General features: G+C 34.8%; 1 protein-coding gene and 1 long non-coding RNA gene across 3 annotated transcripts in view; both read right to left on the bottom strand.

Moving 5' to 3' along the window:
- Positions 1-13,358, bottom strand: part of LRRTM4 (leucine rich repeat transmembrane neuronal 4) — a 694,254-nt gene that overhangs the window by 64,582 nt on the left and 616,314 nt on the right. The window lies entirely within an intron of this gene.
- The window catches only part of LOC140849645 (uncharacterized), a 38,720-nt gene that overhangs the window by 4,721 nt on the left and 20,641 nt on the right, over positions 1-13,358 (bottom strand). Inside the window, exon 2 of the long non-coding RNA XR_012131784.1 lies at positions 6,929-7,007. This is a non-coding gene — a long non-coding RNA (uncharacterized lncRNA). The remainder of the gene's footprint in view (positions 1-6,928; positions 7,008-13,358) is intronic.

The following is a 13,358-nucleotide window of genomic DNA, read 5'->3' as shown; positions in this document are numbered from 1 at the left end:
TGCTATTATCAATTCTTTGGAATGGGCTTATCTCCTCTGAGTTTCTAACATTGAATGATCTGATGGTAAGTGATTGACTGATTGCCTGAGCACGTCATTTAGGACACTACTGAGTTCTCTAAAGAGTTGCTGTTCCTTCCCAAATTTACACTAAAGTAAGAAAGCTCTTAAAACGTCAGGAGGCAAAGGACATCTTCCATTTCATGTCTTCCATAATTGCATCTTATTTGGGTCCAAATGCTATATGTGTAGTGTCTAAAAGTGGAGCAGTAATATGAAGTGGAAGTGATAGCATTGCAATGCACATTTCAAAGAGACTTAGTGCTAGTTCTCTTGACTTAATATGTTTTGAAGTGTTCTGAGTATGAAATGATGATACAAAGAATATGAAAAGTTCCTTCTTGAGTGTTAGTGTAATGCTGCCCTTTGAGAGAGGACAAGAGAAGAGTATGGAGATCCATCAGGGAGTTAACAATTTCTTACTACAGCTATTAAGTTGCAGTCAACGTGAATGCTAGGTGACTCAATTTTCATTTGTGTTTTCAAAAACAGACCAACACTTTTTTAGTTGCAAAGACACTTTAACTAATTTAAACTCATATGAGCACAGTGCCTACTGTCTCATAGTAACTGAAAGCAAATTCATCTTCCAGCTTTCAGCTTCCTTTTCCTTTGTAGCTGTAGAAGAATGGAACAAACCCAGCACTAAACCAACTGACTACCCCAGTCCACTTGTGCAGTCTTCATTGGTCTTCCCCAATTTCAATCCTAATTCCTGCTTTATAATCTCAAATATGATGTAAAGTTCTCTTTAATCTCTGGTCTCTAAATTCTAATCTGTCATTAAACCTTGGGATTCTTCTTCTGTAATTTCTTACCATGCAACATACTAACCATATTCTTCCCTAGACCCTCTGGTTTGAAGAGACTAGCTGTGTGTTTATGCCAGCTGTGGCCCTCCCCAAGTGGCTGTGGTCCATGGAGTCCAGGCAAGGAGCTCATCTTTGTGTTGTCCTGAAATCCACAGTCTGAGAACCCAGATCTTGACTGCCCTGATCAAATAACCCCAAGCCTGCTTCCATTGGAAACTGGGCACATATACTAAACACAGAGCCAAGGAGCAACTGTTGCCTGGGTGGGGGTAAGATTACAATATTTCTGGAATCTCTTGCCTGGCCTCAGTGCATCTTCATATCAATAGGTAATTACAAGGGTGGGGAGAGCTAGGGCATATCTGGATGGGAGAGGTTGGGTGGAGCTCTCTTCTTCTGCATCTGGGTTGAGAGACATGTGGGACAACTGCTTGTAAGAGATAAACGGGTTTCTCCCACTTTATTTCTCCCTTTGACTGATTTTGGTTTCAAACATAATTTGCCCCGGGCTGGGAACTTATTCCCTCCCCCTGACTCCAAGTTACACTGGGTTTTGAGATACAAAATAAGAAGAGCTTTAATCTGAAATTGAGGATGTCCATGTGCACATGTATGAAGTTTCTTGAGTGCAGGAAGAATCAGATGTAGGAAAAGAAGAGGAGTAGGATACAAGCTAGGTGCTTTCCTGCCTAAAGAAAACAGTTTAATCCTACCATTACCTACCTTTATTGATCATTTCACTTCATAGAGAAGCTGCTCACCTATGACCCTAGAGCTAATAGAATTACAAACTGGTCCTTGACCAGAAACTGTCATGTAGTTGCGTTTTGATTGGTTAGGACCTCCCCTCACCTGCTGTAATGACACATAAACTGGATTTTTAAAAAACTGATCAGTTCACTGTTCTGCATAAATTAACAACTCAGTTCATTTTTTTGTTATATAAATGAATGTGGAGAACAAGGCTTATATTTTCAATTAATCTGATTTCCTCTTCCATTTTTCTTTAGGTTGTGCCCTCAAAAAGTAAAAGCAATTTTATTCTAGTGTTTTAGCAGCTGCTTACTCTTGACTCCCATAGAGTATTGGACCTCTACCTTACATTTTAATTCATCAAGATTGTAGATTTCAGAGTTTTCATTTATATATCTTGACCACATTTATATTTCTAATAATAAAATTATGGAGAATGAAGAAACATGAATGGTTATTTCGTTGAACTCACTTTCTTTGTCATCTGTCCAAAGATTGCCCATCCAATGAAACTTTGACTACCAAGGGCAAGCATTGCAGAACTCAAAGAAGTTTTAACCTGACGAGTATGTAATAAAAACCTCCCAGAATAAAAATAAATCTCATCATTTTACATATCATAAATAACTTGATTACCAGGACTATCATTCTTTAAAGGGAGAATCTTAGAGACCCTAAATTCTTCCATACCCAGTGTGCAAGATGGCATGGTGTCCTTACCATCACCAAAGTCTTCACATTCCTATCAAACTATGTTTACTGCAGTTTTATCCTTAACGGCATTATGACTTTTTAAAAAAATCTGAACCTTTAGCTTTCAGTTATTAGCATCAACAGAATGGTGTTTGACCTTTAATTTCTACCTCTGGGATTTTATTTTTTATTCCTGTGACATAATGGGAAAGCAATAAGTAAGACTAGAAAGAGATTTGGGTTCAGCTTTCCTTTTTGATGTCTGTGTTTTTATGTTTTAAAATAAGCTGTCTGCATGTAGCTGTATCTGCTTTTGAGAATGAGAGAGAGACAGTGTGAACTGGGTATGTGTGTGTGTACAGGTGCTCCAGGGGAAAAAACAATGGAATAAAATGAAATGGAAAACACTTGTTTATTTTAAGTTATTAAATTGTGTGTTTTAGGATTTTGTGCTCATATTAATGTTAAAAAACTCATCTCAAAATTGAAAATTAATCTTTACATTATCAAAATGTCTTAAAAACAATGTTGTTATGAAAATAAGAAACAGAGAGATTGTGCTTATTTAAAAGCAGGTTAAAACTATATTAAACAATTTATAAAACAATTTATATTTAAGGTAAAGTAAGTGGAACGAATTTGGTGCAATGAACCCAATGTTAATTCTAGTTTGTTTGATTTTTAGATCACAAATACAGGTTCTACTACATATCTCTGATGCACTATATTAAATATACATATATCAGAATGCCATAGTTCTAATTACAGTCATTTAAAAAAAATAGTTTCATTGGTTATAATTCAGCATAACTGGATTTGATTTACTAGCCAATTACCTACCTTAAAGGAGACTTTCATTTGCTATTATAAAGTTCAAATGTTCCACCTTCTTGTTTAAAAGTGACATTACTGGTAAATATTCTTTTTCTTTAATCCTATTTTGTAATTGCAAAATGCGGAATCATGGCTGACCATGTAATGAATTGTGTGTACCTCTCTCTGTATGCATATAGAATGTATAATGAATATATATATAAAGAACACACATATACACATATACATAATGAATATTTATTAAGAATTTTGTAACTACTGAATATTATTTGCAAATTTGGTATTTCTGCTTACGTACTTTCATCATTTTGTGTGTTTGTGTGTGCCTGCATGTGCTCCTGTGTGTGTATATACTCTTAAAATAACCTCTCTCCATGGTCTGTGCATCTCTGTCTGTCTATTCCACACACACCTAGGAATACTTCACCCATTCCTTGCACTCACTTAAATGGCTCTCCCTGATGCATTGCCTGTTTATGAGAGTTTTGCTGTTGAGCTCATCTATTTAATTCCTTCTATACCATATATAATCCCAAGTACACAATTTAGTAGCTAATAAAAAAGTGTATCCCTTGATATCTGATTATTCAAATCTCAAGCTTTGCTATAATGACTTGCAAAATAGTTAATTTCAAATCCATGATCCAAATTGTAACACTGCTTTAAGGAATGTATTCATGGATCAGTGAAGCTGTTAACATCTGAGCGAAAGGATGTTAGAATGCTAACATCTCAGTTCAGTCCCTGTCATGAGATTCAGTGCTGTCACTAAACACTTTCCCACCCTTGGTGATAATTTAGCCCTTTACTGGCCCGTGCTGAGTCAACCAAACACCTGTGAACACTATCAACATGGGTGCAATTCATATACTACCTTTATATCTTTACTGTTTTCCATTTTTTTTAAAGAATTTATATGGTGGTTCATATGTTTGTCTGGTGAGAAAGGAAAATGTAATCTGTATCTGACACAGTATAGTATCTTTGTATTCAACATATAAACATGTCCTTTTGGGTTCATTCAATGTTAAATAATTTGAGTATTGGTATCTTAAAATATTATATTCTACAGAAATACTCAATGGATTGTTATGTTGGTGGTTAAAAATATGGTAGTGATTTGCAGAAAGATGTCTGGGGGTCTGGGTACACTGGGAACCCATTCTTCTTCCCCCATTTAAAATATTGTATAACATAGACTTCCATTTCCTACAAATTTGCTCTGCAACACACTGGCAGACACAAATTAAGTTTCAATGCTTAGAGAAGTCTGTGCTCTCTTTTATCTTATTTGCTTTTATTTAGCATGTCTGAATTTCCTACCATGAATTTGATTGTAAACCATTTGGAAGTTGGTCTGAAGCTTCTTTGCATCTTTATTGAGCCTACAGTATACTGAATGTGAAGCAGGTACTTTGATTCCTGTGTATCAAAGCTTCACACACTACACACACACACACACACACACACACACACACACACACACACACACACAGTTTCCCTGACCACCACCTGGATTGCATAGTCCCTGATTCCCTATAGTACCTTTTCTATTACACTGTTTTACTACATCACTGAGGTTATTTTTTTCTCTACCATACTTGATAGGCTATACAAGAATAAGAATCTTTTAGGTACTAGATAAAAATTTTCTTAAGAGTGAGTGAATGTTTCCAAGGTTTGACTTTTCTTGTATATCCAGTTCATTATAGCAAAATGTGTTAGAATAAGCACATTTCAATGATGTACAGATTGAATTTAAACAACAACATGCAATTTTAAATTAACTACAGCTGGTGGATGAGGCAGGGAGATCGTTAAAAGGCAGGTGCAACATCACTAGTGTATTTGGAGATCTCCAAGACAAAGACAACTGCAGGTCTTTAGACGTGACATGATGAAGGCTAGACTGGAGTGCAAGTGGTTCAACAGAAAGTGATAGAGGATGAGGAAAAGGGTCAACAGGAGATGCTGCTTGATCTAACCCTGAAGCTGAAAGGGCCAGAGAAACAAGGATACTGCCGAGCTGTCAATGCTGAGAGAAAGGGGAGGGTATGGTACATTGGACACATTTTGATACTCTTAGCAGAATTGGAAAGTTAGCACATAGAACATGTTAATTGGGTGGGGAGAGTTATGGTGGGTTATTTTGACTTTGCTGTGGATAGCTAAGTGGAACTGCCCATAAAATATGAATCCAGAACTTGGGTGAGTGATTATGGTTGGAAATACAGATTTGGGAGTTGTTTGATATAGAAATAATGGTTGAAACCATAAAAGTAAATGAACTCTGCAAGGGAGTGATCATAAAGGGTAAGGAGTTTTATTTTAAAGCTCCTATTTTCCTTTAAAAAGAATCCTCTGTGACTTACCCGTCTACATCCATGCTGCAAACTCTGACTGTAAATATGTCATTTGTTCTCCAACTTTGTGTGCCTGTTCTAAGTGGATCAGAGTAGTTGGATCCATAAATTTATCTATACCTGACATATTTTATCTCAGCACAGCAAAAGTAAATTAGAAAAAAAAACCCAAAATACAAACCACCTTTCAAATATATGAGAGCCTGATCATTATAAAAACTAGTAGAAGACTGTTGGTTGATTTTCTCAGTTTAACTGAGAAAATAACTGAGAAAAACTGGGTTTATATTGGAATAGCCACTTACATGTTTATATTAGTCAATATGTATTTTCAATAAATATAAGTTGTATCATTATAAAATATGTTGATAAAAACAGAATAAAGTTTTAATTGCATTAGTCTTTAAGGTTATTTAGCTACATAATAATGATTTCCTAAAGTGAATCTTGTGATTATAAAATGTTTTGAAAATAGAGACAATTTTAAATTATAGAAATTTAAAATATTTTCCTTAGAGAAAATAGAAAAATAATATTTTGGTATATCTGTGCCTTAGATATATATTATTCTATTTAGTTAGAAATAACAAAGATAGTTTTTGCATTTTTCTATCATTCTTTTTTTCTTTTCCCAATGCCATTAAATTTCTTTCATGTAACTAAATTTTAAATGATGTATAATACTCCAATGGATATATTACCATGATTTAATTAAATAAGCCTTTTGGAACTTAAAGGCAATTTCCAAATATCCATTACTGTAAAGAATTCTTCAATGAGAATCTTTATGCATAAAATTACATTCATTTTTTCTCTTTGCATATGTTCCTAGAATTAGAATAGTAAATCAAGGCTTGCAGGTGTGCTTAAGGTGCTTGGTTCACATTATTAGAATCATGTAAGATAATTTCAAGTTCTAGGAATATCTGTAAAGTCGTTACAAGAGATTGTATTTTTGCCTATGGCCTCAAACAGCAGATTTATTTAATAGCTAGAACAATGTAGATTTAAGATCAGAATAAAATTAAGAGCATCTTCACCTCATTTCCATTTCTGCTTGCTTTTTTATTTTTTTGGGTAATATAAATGTATTATTCCATGATAATCATATTAATCAAGTTTTTTAGATAATATGTTATTTGGAATGGGTATGTATTCTCCATGTTTGGTGGCTCAAACACTCAAAGATTGCCTTTTAGCTCTAATCTCGATTTCTGGGGATATCAAATATTTAGTTTGTTAACTGATACTCTACTTGTATTGATGATACATAAATAAAACATATAGATCTCTTTGGAAAGATGATTCATATATAAATTCACTAAATAAGAATAGAAGAAACTTTCACACAATGTTATACAGCAGTACTTGAATAAAGGTCAAATGAGTGATTTCAAAGAAAGCTGACATTACTGTGCTAGCCGACCACGTCCAGTGAAACCTCTTCTTAGAAGACCGTAGATGACTGGTCCTCCCTCCACACGTGGAAAAGCTGATAACATGAGGAAGACACATCAGCTAAAGGACTAAGTATGACATTGTGATCTATAAGAAATATATGTATTTTTTGTTATCCAAAGTTCCTGGCTTATAGCTCCCAAAACCCTTAGAATTTCCTGAGTGATAAGAGCAATGGGAGCATCTTTTGTCATAATATTTGGTCTCTTGCCTTTAGTTCCTAAAATCACTTCAGAGCCGTATAGGTGACACGGGCACCTTGTTATTCCTAACCAGCCCCTTTCCATCATAACTGGGTTTATGTTAACGAGGTGAAGTTAGGAAAGCTCCTAAGGATGGGGCTGGTTGTGAGGGAGCCAACCATGAATAGAAGGTTGGAACTTTTGGACCCACCCCAATTTCTTGGGAGGTTAAGGGGCTGGAGATTGAATCAATGACCAATAGTCATAGATTTAATCAATCATACTTATGTCATGGGTTCTCCATAAAAACCCAGAAGGACAGGGTTTAGAGGGCTATCTTTCTATTAAAACAGAAAAAATACTACCCTTGATTGTCTTAAATTGTAAGGTCAATGGTTGGTTAATAATCAGAGTCATACACAAAGAATATGACTTAAATTGTGAATTCTAATTCCTATTTGAACACATAGGAAAAAAAAACATTCTTAATGAAAAGTGCCATTTATTTGGTTTAGACTTGATAATAGTATTAAGCTTTAATCATTTGGGGCAAGAAATGCTCTAAATATACTAAATAAACATATTAGGATTGGCCTTGAATTTTGGGAGTTTTTTCTGGGATAAAGCACAATGAGAAAAGCAGTAGTAAACTTGTCCAATCTCTTGACAATTTTCACACTTATTTAGGTATGTATTTCCTTATACATGTAACCATCTATGGTAAGGTCACTTGAGGAGGGTTACCCCAGGGGACTAATATCTATTTATAACTACAACCTAAGCCATGACTAGAAAAATAAGCTTCAGTAAGAGACACCAGGAAATAGATCATGATCACGGGTGAGAAAACAGCTGAAAGTATTCTGGATGAGTCAATCATGTGATCTGATATCCAAAGGACCAAATTTAAGTCAATATTGTAGTTATCCAGGCTTTTGAATTCCTGGAATATCACAGTAAATGGCAGAGGATACTACCTTTCCCTCTCGGAACTGAGGCACAAAGTCGGAGAGAAGCTGGGCGGTAAGTCAAAGCACCCACTCCCTTGCCCAAGTTTGATAGTGTTATAAAGACAGACAGAGACTCAACATGGAGTCACTTCTGCTAGTCCAAGTCACCAAACCAGGGCCTAAGACTTAAGCCCAATCACAGTTTCAACCTCCCCCAGAAATGTACTCTGGAATCTTATGGTCCACATCATTGACAAGATCATCTGTCACCTAAGCCTTCTCCATCTTCCCTGAAAGAAGATGGGGTAACCGGCAATAGAAGACTGCCTGCTCCTCACTGTAAGAGAAAATGACCTTGCCTGAAACAAACCCTTCTTTTACTAATAACGTTTCCCCACCTTCCTTTCTATTAAAACCTTCCATGTTGTACAACTCTTCAAAGCATCTCTCTGCTTGCTAGAGGGGATGCTGCCCAATGCATGACTGTCTTAATGAAGACCATTAGATCATCAAATTTAATTGGATGAATTTTGTTCTTTTTAACAAGAAGAGTCCATTTTGAATGGAAAAAGAGGAAAATGATGAGAGAATAAAGTTGAGATATAATGAATAATAAGTGGTAAATTTTTTTTAAAACATGATAAGTAAAAATATTTGGATGTTAATCCCTCCTTTAGGTCATATATTCAACACGTGACTTATTGAATAATTTTTCTGAGCCTCAATTTCCTTCTAAACTGAAAGACATTGTAACACCTATGATACAAGTCTGAAATGAGTTAACAACACGCATGTTTCCAAGGCTCTTGGCATGTTGTAATCTCCATAAATATTAGCTTTTCCTCTTTGTTGTTTTGACATATCTTTGATAGTGTCCATGCCATCATTTGCAAGTGCTTTCTCCTTTCAAATTCAGGGCTTTCTCCATGCCTTCCTATCAACTTTCTCATCTTCATTCTCTTTCATACATCTTTCCAAAAGCTCTCTATTCTTGTCTTATCCTTTTGCTACATCTTTAGTTGTAAAGACAACAATCACAGTAATAATGATAGTTAACAGTTAAGGAGCAATTAATATGCACTAGAAATTGTGCTAAATGCCTTACATATATGGCACTTAATTCTGGTAACAATCCCATATGGTAAGATCTACTGTTATCCAAGTTCATAGGTGAGGGAATAAAGGTTCAGAAATGTTAAGTACTTTTCTCCAAGGTCACACTGCTAGTTAGTAGCATACCTAGGATTCAAATCTACATGTTCAGAATCCACATTCTTGTCCAATTCAGTATGGAATGTGTTTCCCAAAGTCTGAGGCAGAGAGTAGAATGTAACTAGGGACTAAGGTTTAAATTTGGTATGAGGTGTTAAGGTTGGTCTGAGAGAAATTGTTTTAATTTTTCTTTTCCCTTTTGTTCCAAGAATATTTTCATATGAGTTCTAATATCATAGTAAATCAAAATTATTTATAATACCATGAAATTAGAGGATTTTCTCCATGTTGGATGCAAGCAGTTGAAATGTTAAGATGGGGTCATTCTGTCACGTTCAGAAATTAAGCATTTATAAGAATGGAAGCAGAAGCAAAAATCTGGGGGTGTTAAAGCAATTTTAGTACTATTTAAATTTACAGTCTCAAAAGTGTCATAAAAGCTGACTAATTAATATATGAGATGCCTAATTGTATTTATCATTCAATTTATGCCACTATAAGAAATGATTTTGGCTGAGTTATCCAAAAACATATTTGTGACTTGTTTACTCTATGCAATATTTAGATAAGTTGTTTTCCCACTTCTAAGATTGTAATTAGTTTATATAAGAAGTCTTTCTGCAATGTTTAGTGTACACCCCTAAATCAAGAAGGATTGCTTATTGAGTAGGAACAAATAATGTAACAATTTCAGGCCCCATCCTACGATTCTTCATGACAGTGTAAAATAATTTCAGCTTGTGGGAACTAATTCTAACTTTGTTACCTCAAATGTCTTTGCAAATTAGTTTTGGAATCCATTTCCCATTCCCCCACCCAAACTCTATTCCATCCCTAGAGAAGCAAAATGCCATTCTCTACTTGAAGCTGCTATTAACACTTAGTGAGTTCTGAAATGTTATCATCCGTTTCTTCTCTGAATCACACCTGGAATAACACCCAGAAATACATGAAAATGAGTTTATAAGTGACTGAAGCTTTTTGAATGAATGATGTTCTTGAATTTGACAGTGACTGAGGAGGTGTTAATAAAGGCTTACTGATGGACTTAATGGGCTAGATAAACCAAATACAATTTTTGAAGTTGATCTGAAAATTTCAGCAATTTATCCTGGATTTAGTAGTCAGTTATTTCAGGATGTTGTTTTTGTTTTTTGTTTTTTTTTCAGAAAACAAACCCATCCATCATCCAATTTGTTTTAGTTTACATATTTTGTATTTTCTAACGACAGTACTAGCAATGAGATGTGTAACAGCCATTCCTCAATAAAAAGGCAATTCAGGTGCTGTGGGAGCCAGATCACTTCAGGTCCTCTGTAATGCATTCTGCACTGAAATATTTTTGTACCATTTTTCCCGCGGATATTTGCCACAATATCATGTTAATTATGAAAATGTAACAAAAAGAAAAAGAAATTAGGAGGCAGCATGAGGAAAATAAGAAATGTTCTCAAATGATTGTTGACAACAGATGGAGAGTCAATGAGGTAGAGAGAGATACAGACATTTTAGCCTCAAATGGCAACAAGTTCAGAAAGAAAAATTCTCAAAGCATGAGCACAAGATTGCATGAACAGTTCTCATCAGGTATCAGAAAAATCAGGACTCACAGAAAAAAGGAAAAATGCCCAATTAACTTTTGTGTAACTGAAAATATTTTACTCTCCCTACATCCTCAAATGGTAATCTTAATAAGAAATTAGTGGGCTATTTTACTGTACTTGTTAATTTACAAACAGTATCCGTTCCTTATAATTAAATAATTAATTATATTTTCAAATCTATTAAGCCTCAATTACATATCAAGCCATCCTGGTAGATTGTTTTCATCCTGTCACTTCCAATTAATCATGCCCATAAGCTAGGGATGGTTATCCTGGAAAACTGGCATGAAAACATGAAAACATTATTACTCCAACACAGTGTTTCCCACATAGTGGAATAGATTATCTTAGTTAGAAACCTATGCTTGGATTTATCATATAACTAATTTTTAAATTAGTAATAGTTTATCTATGTTTATAAACATTTTTAATAATTCAAGTATTTTCTAAATATAATTTTGATTTTAAATTCTGAATCTTGTAAACCTGCACAAAGGAGGTATTTGTTCCTTGGGTATGAGAAATTATCTCAATGCCAGTGTTACATTAGGAAATTATTGCTTTATCAAATGATTCTGGAATTCTGAATTCTTTATTCAATTACTCAATAAAAAGTATTGAGTGTCTATTGTATGCAAGGAACTGGGCCTGGCCCTGAGGACACAGTGATGAATAAGGTAGACCCAAACCTCCAAATATTGCTTCCATTCCAGTAGGATCCCCCTATAATTTTGATTTGGGGCTCTGATAATGGATTTGGGGCTATGATCATGGATTTCTTTTGCATATCATCTATAGTGACAAAATATTGTTTCTCCTTTGAAAATGAATTTGCTAGTAAGTGAGTATGGGATAAAGACAAAGTGGGTTAATATCCCCTTGTTATTTAAATTAAGTTTGGTGAAATACATAATGATCAAATTGGCATTAGTATTCTTTTTTTCAAAATCATAGTTTAAATGAAATACAATGAAAGTGCAAACAGGTTCTGAAGGAAACTGCAGAGGTTAATTCAAAATTGTCTGGGGAAAGTCATCCTCTTAGAAGCTTATCTTCCACAAATTCACCCTTTTGAGGATAGTCACTGAGCTGTTTCTTCCCTTTCCATCTATCTCCCAGAACACAGTCCTGGGCACTGAGCAAATGCTTATGTGTATTTGATGGAATGCTCACCACCACTTGATCAGGTCATATAGTGATATCAGTGCATATCATAATTCTATCTGCTGGCTCTCACAGACAAAAGGCAGGATCGTCAAACCAAAAGCCAAAATAAAACCTAACCCAAACAAAAACTCAACAACTGTTTTTCACAGATGCCCTGTCTATATATTGTTTCCTATTTCCTATGAAAACAGGTAAGAAAACAAAAAAGAGGATGAAGTTCGTACTGATATCTGGATTCTTGTTTCTAATCATAAATTGCCATCTCTCAGTCATATATCAAGGAAAATGTCACTTTCAATTTACAGTCTTTAAAAGGCCTTTGTGACACTGGTGTGAGATGGTAATTCATTACTATGAAATACTTTGAAATACCATGTAATATCAGGGTTCCTAGTATTCAAGACACACAATGCCAGTCAAAAATACAGGAGGTTCAGAGTCAGTTTGGCAACCTGGAAAATAGGAGGTGAAGATTGTATGCATTCAATATGATAAAAACAAATGCTCCAAAAGAAAAATAGATATATGGAAACCTTCAAAAAAGATCCAAAAAATAGCCAATAAGACATCAAATATCAACTGTGTTAGAAACCAGAAAGTGCAACTTAAAACAAAGAATTACTATTTTCAAATATCAAATGGATGAAAATGAACAAAGAATGATGTTAGTGAGACTGTGGAAAATGGACTCAGGCAAAATTTGGACATTCCTTATTAGCAATTGAACAATATTGTTCATCAAAAAACTTATTTGGACTTTAGCTTCAAGGTGGCCATTTATGCCAATACACGTAACACTTCTTCCCACATTTCATCAGAAATGATAGCACAAGAAGGGAAATTCTGTATTAGGAGTTGACCTTCTCTTTTCTTATGAGTGCAAAACTATCAGGATAAATCTTTGTGAGATATATCTATAGTAGGGGAGATAAGCAAAATTTTATAAATATATAGCTGGAACTAGCTTTTGCATCTATGGATTCAGATGCACAGAAAAGTTTCTGCTGCTTAAAAATTGTCCCATAGTCTCAAAGATACTTCATCAATAATTTAAGTGTCATAGTGTGGTTTTGCTTGTTATCATTTCTAAGTGACAAACCAATGATAGCTGTCCTCTTTGGGGCACAAACATGTAAATCTGAGAGTAGAAGTGACTTGAGGGCAGTGGGTCTGGGTGGGGCCACACTCCTGGGCCTCTGTGTGAGGGGAAACACAACCTACAGAAGCCAGAGAAGGGAAGAGAGGGGAAATAAGGGCGGAACTGAAAGAT

Source organism: Manis javanica, chromosome 1, assembly GCF_040802235.1.
Source record: "Manis javanica isolate MJ-LG chromosome 1, MJ_LKY, whole genome shotgun sequence".
Lineage (NCBI taxonomy): Eukaryota > Metazoa > Chordata > Mammalia > Pholidota > Manidae > Manis > Manis javanica.
The sequence above is the reverse complement of the archived record's forward strand: the minus strand, read 5'-3'. Positions and strand labels throughout refer to the sequence as shown.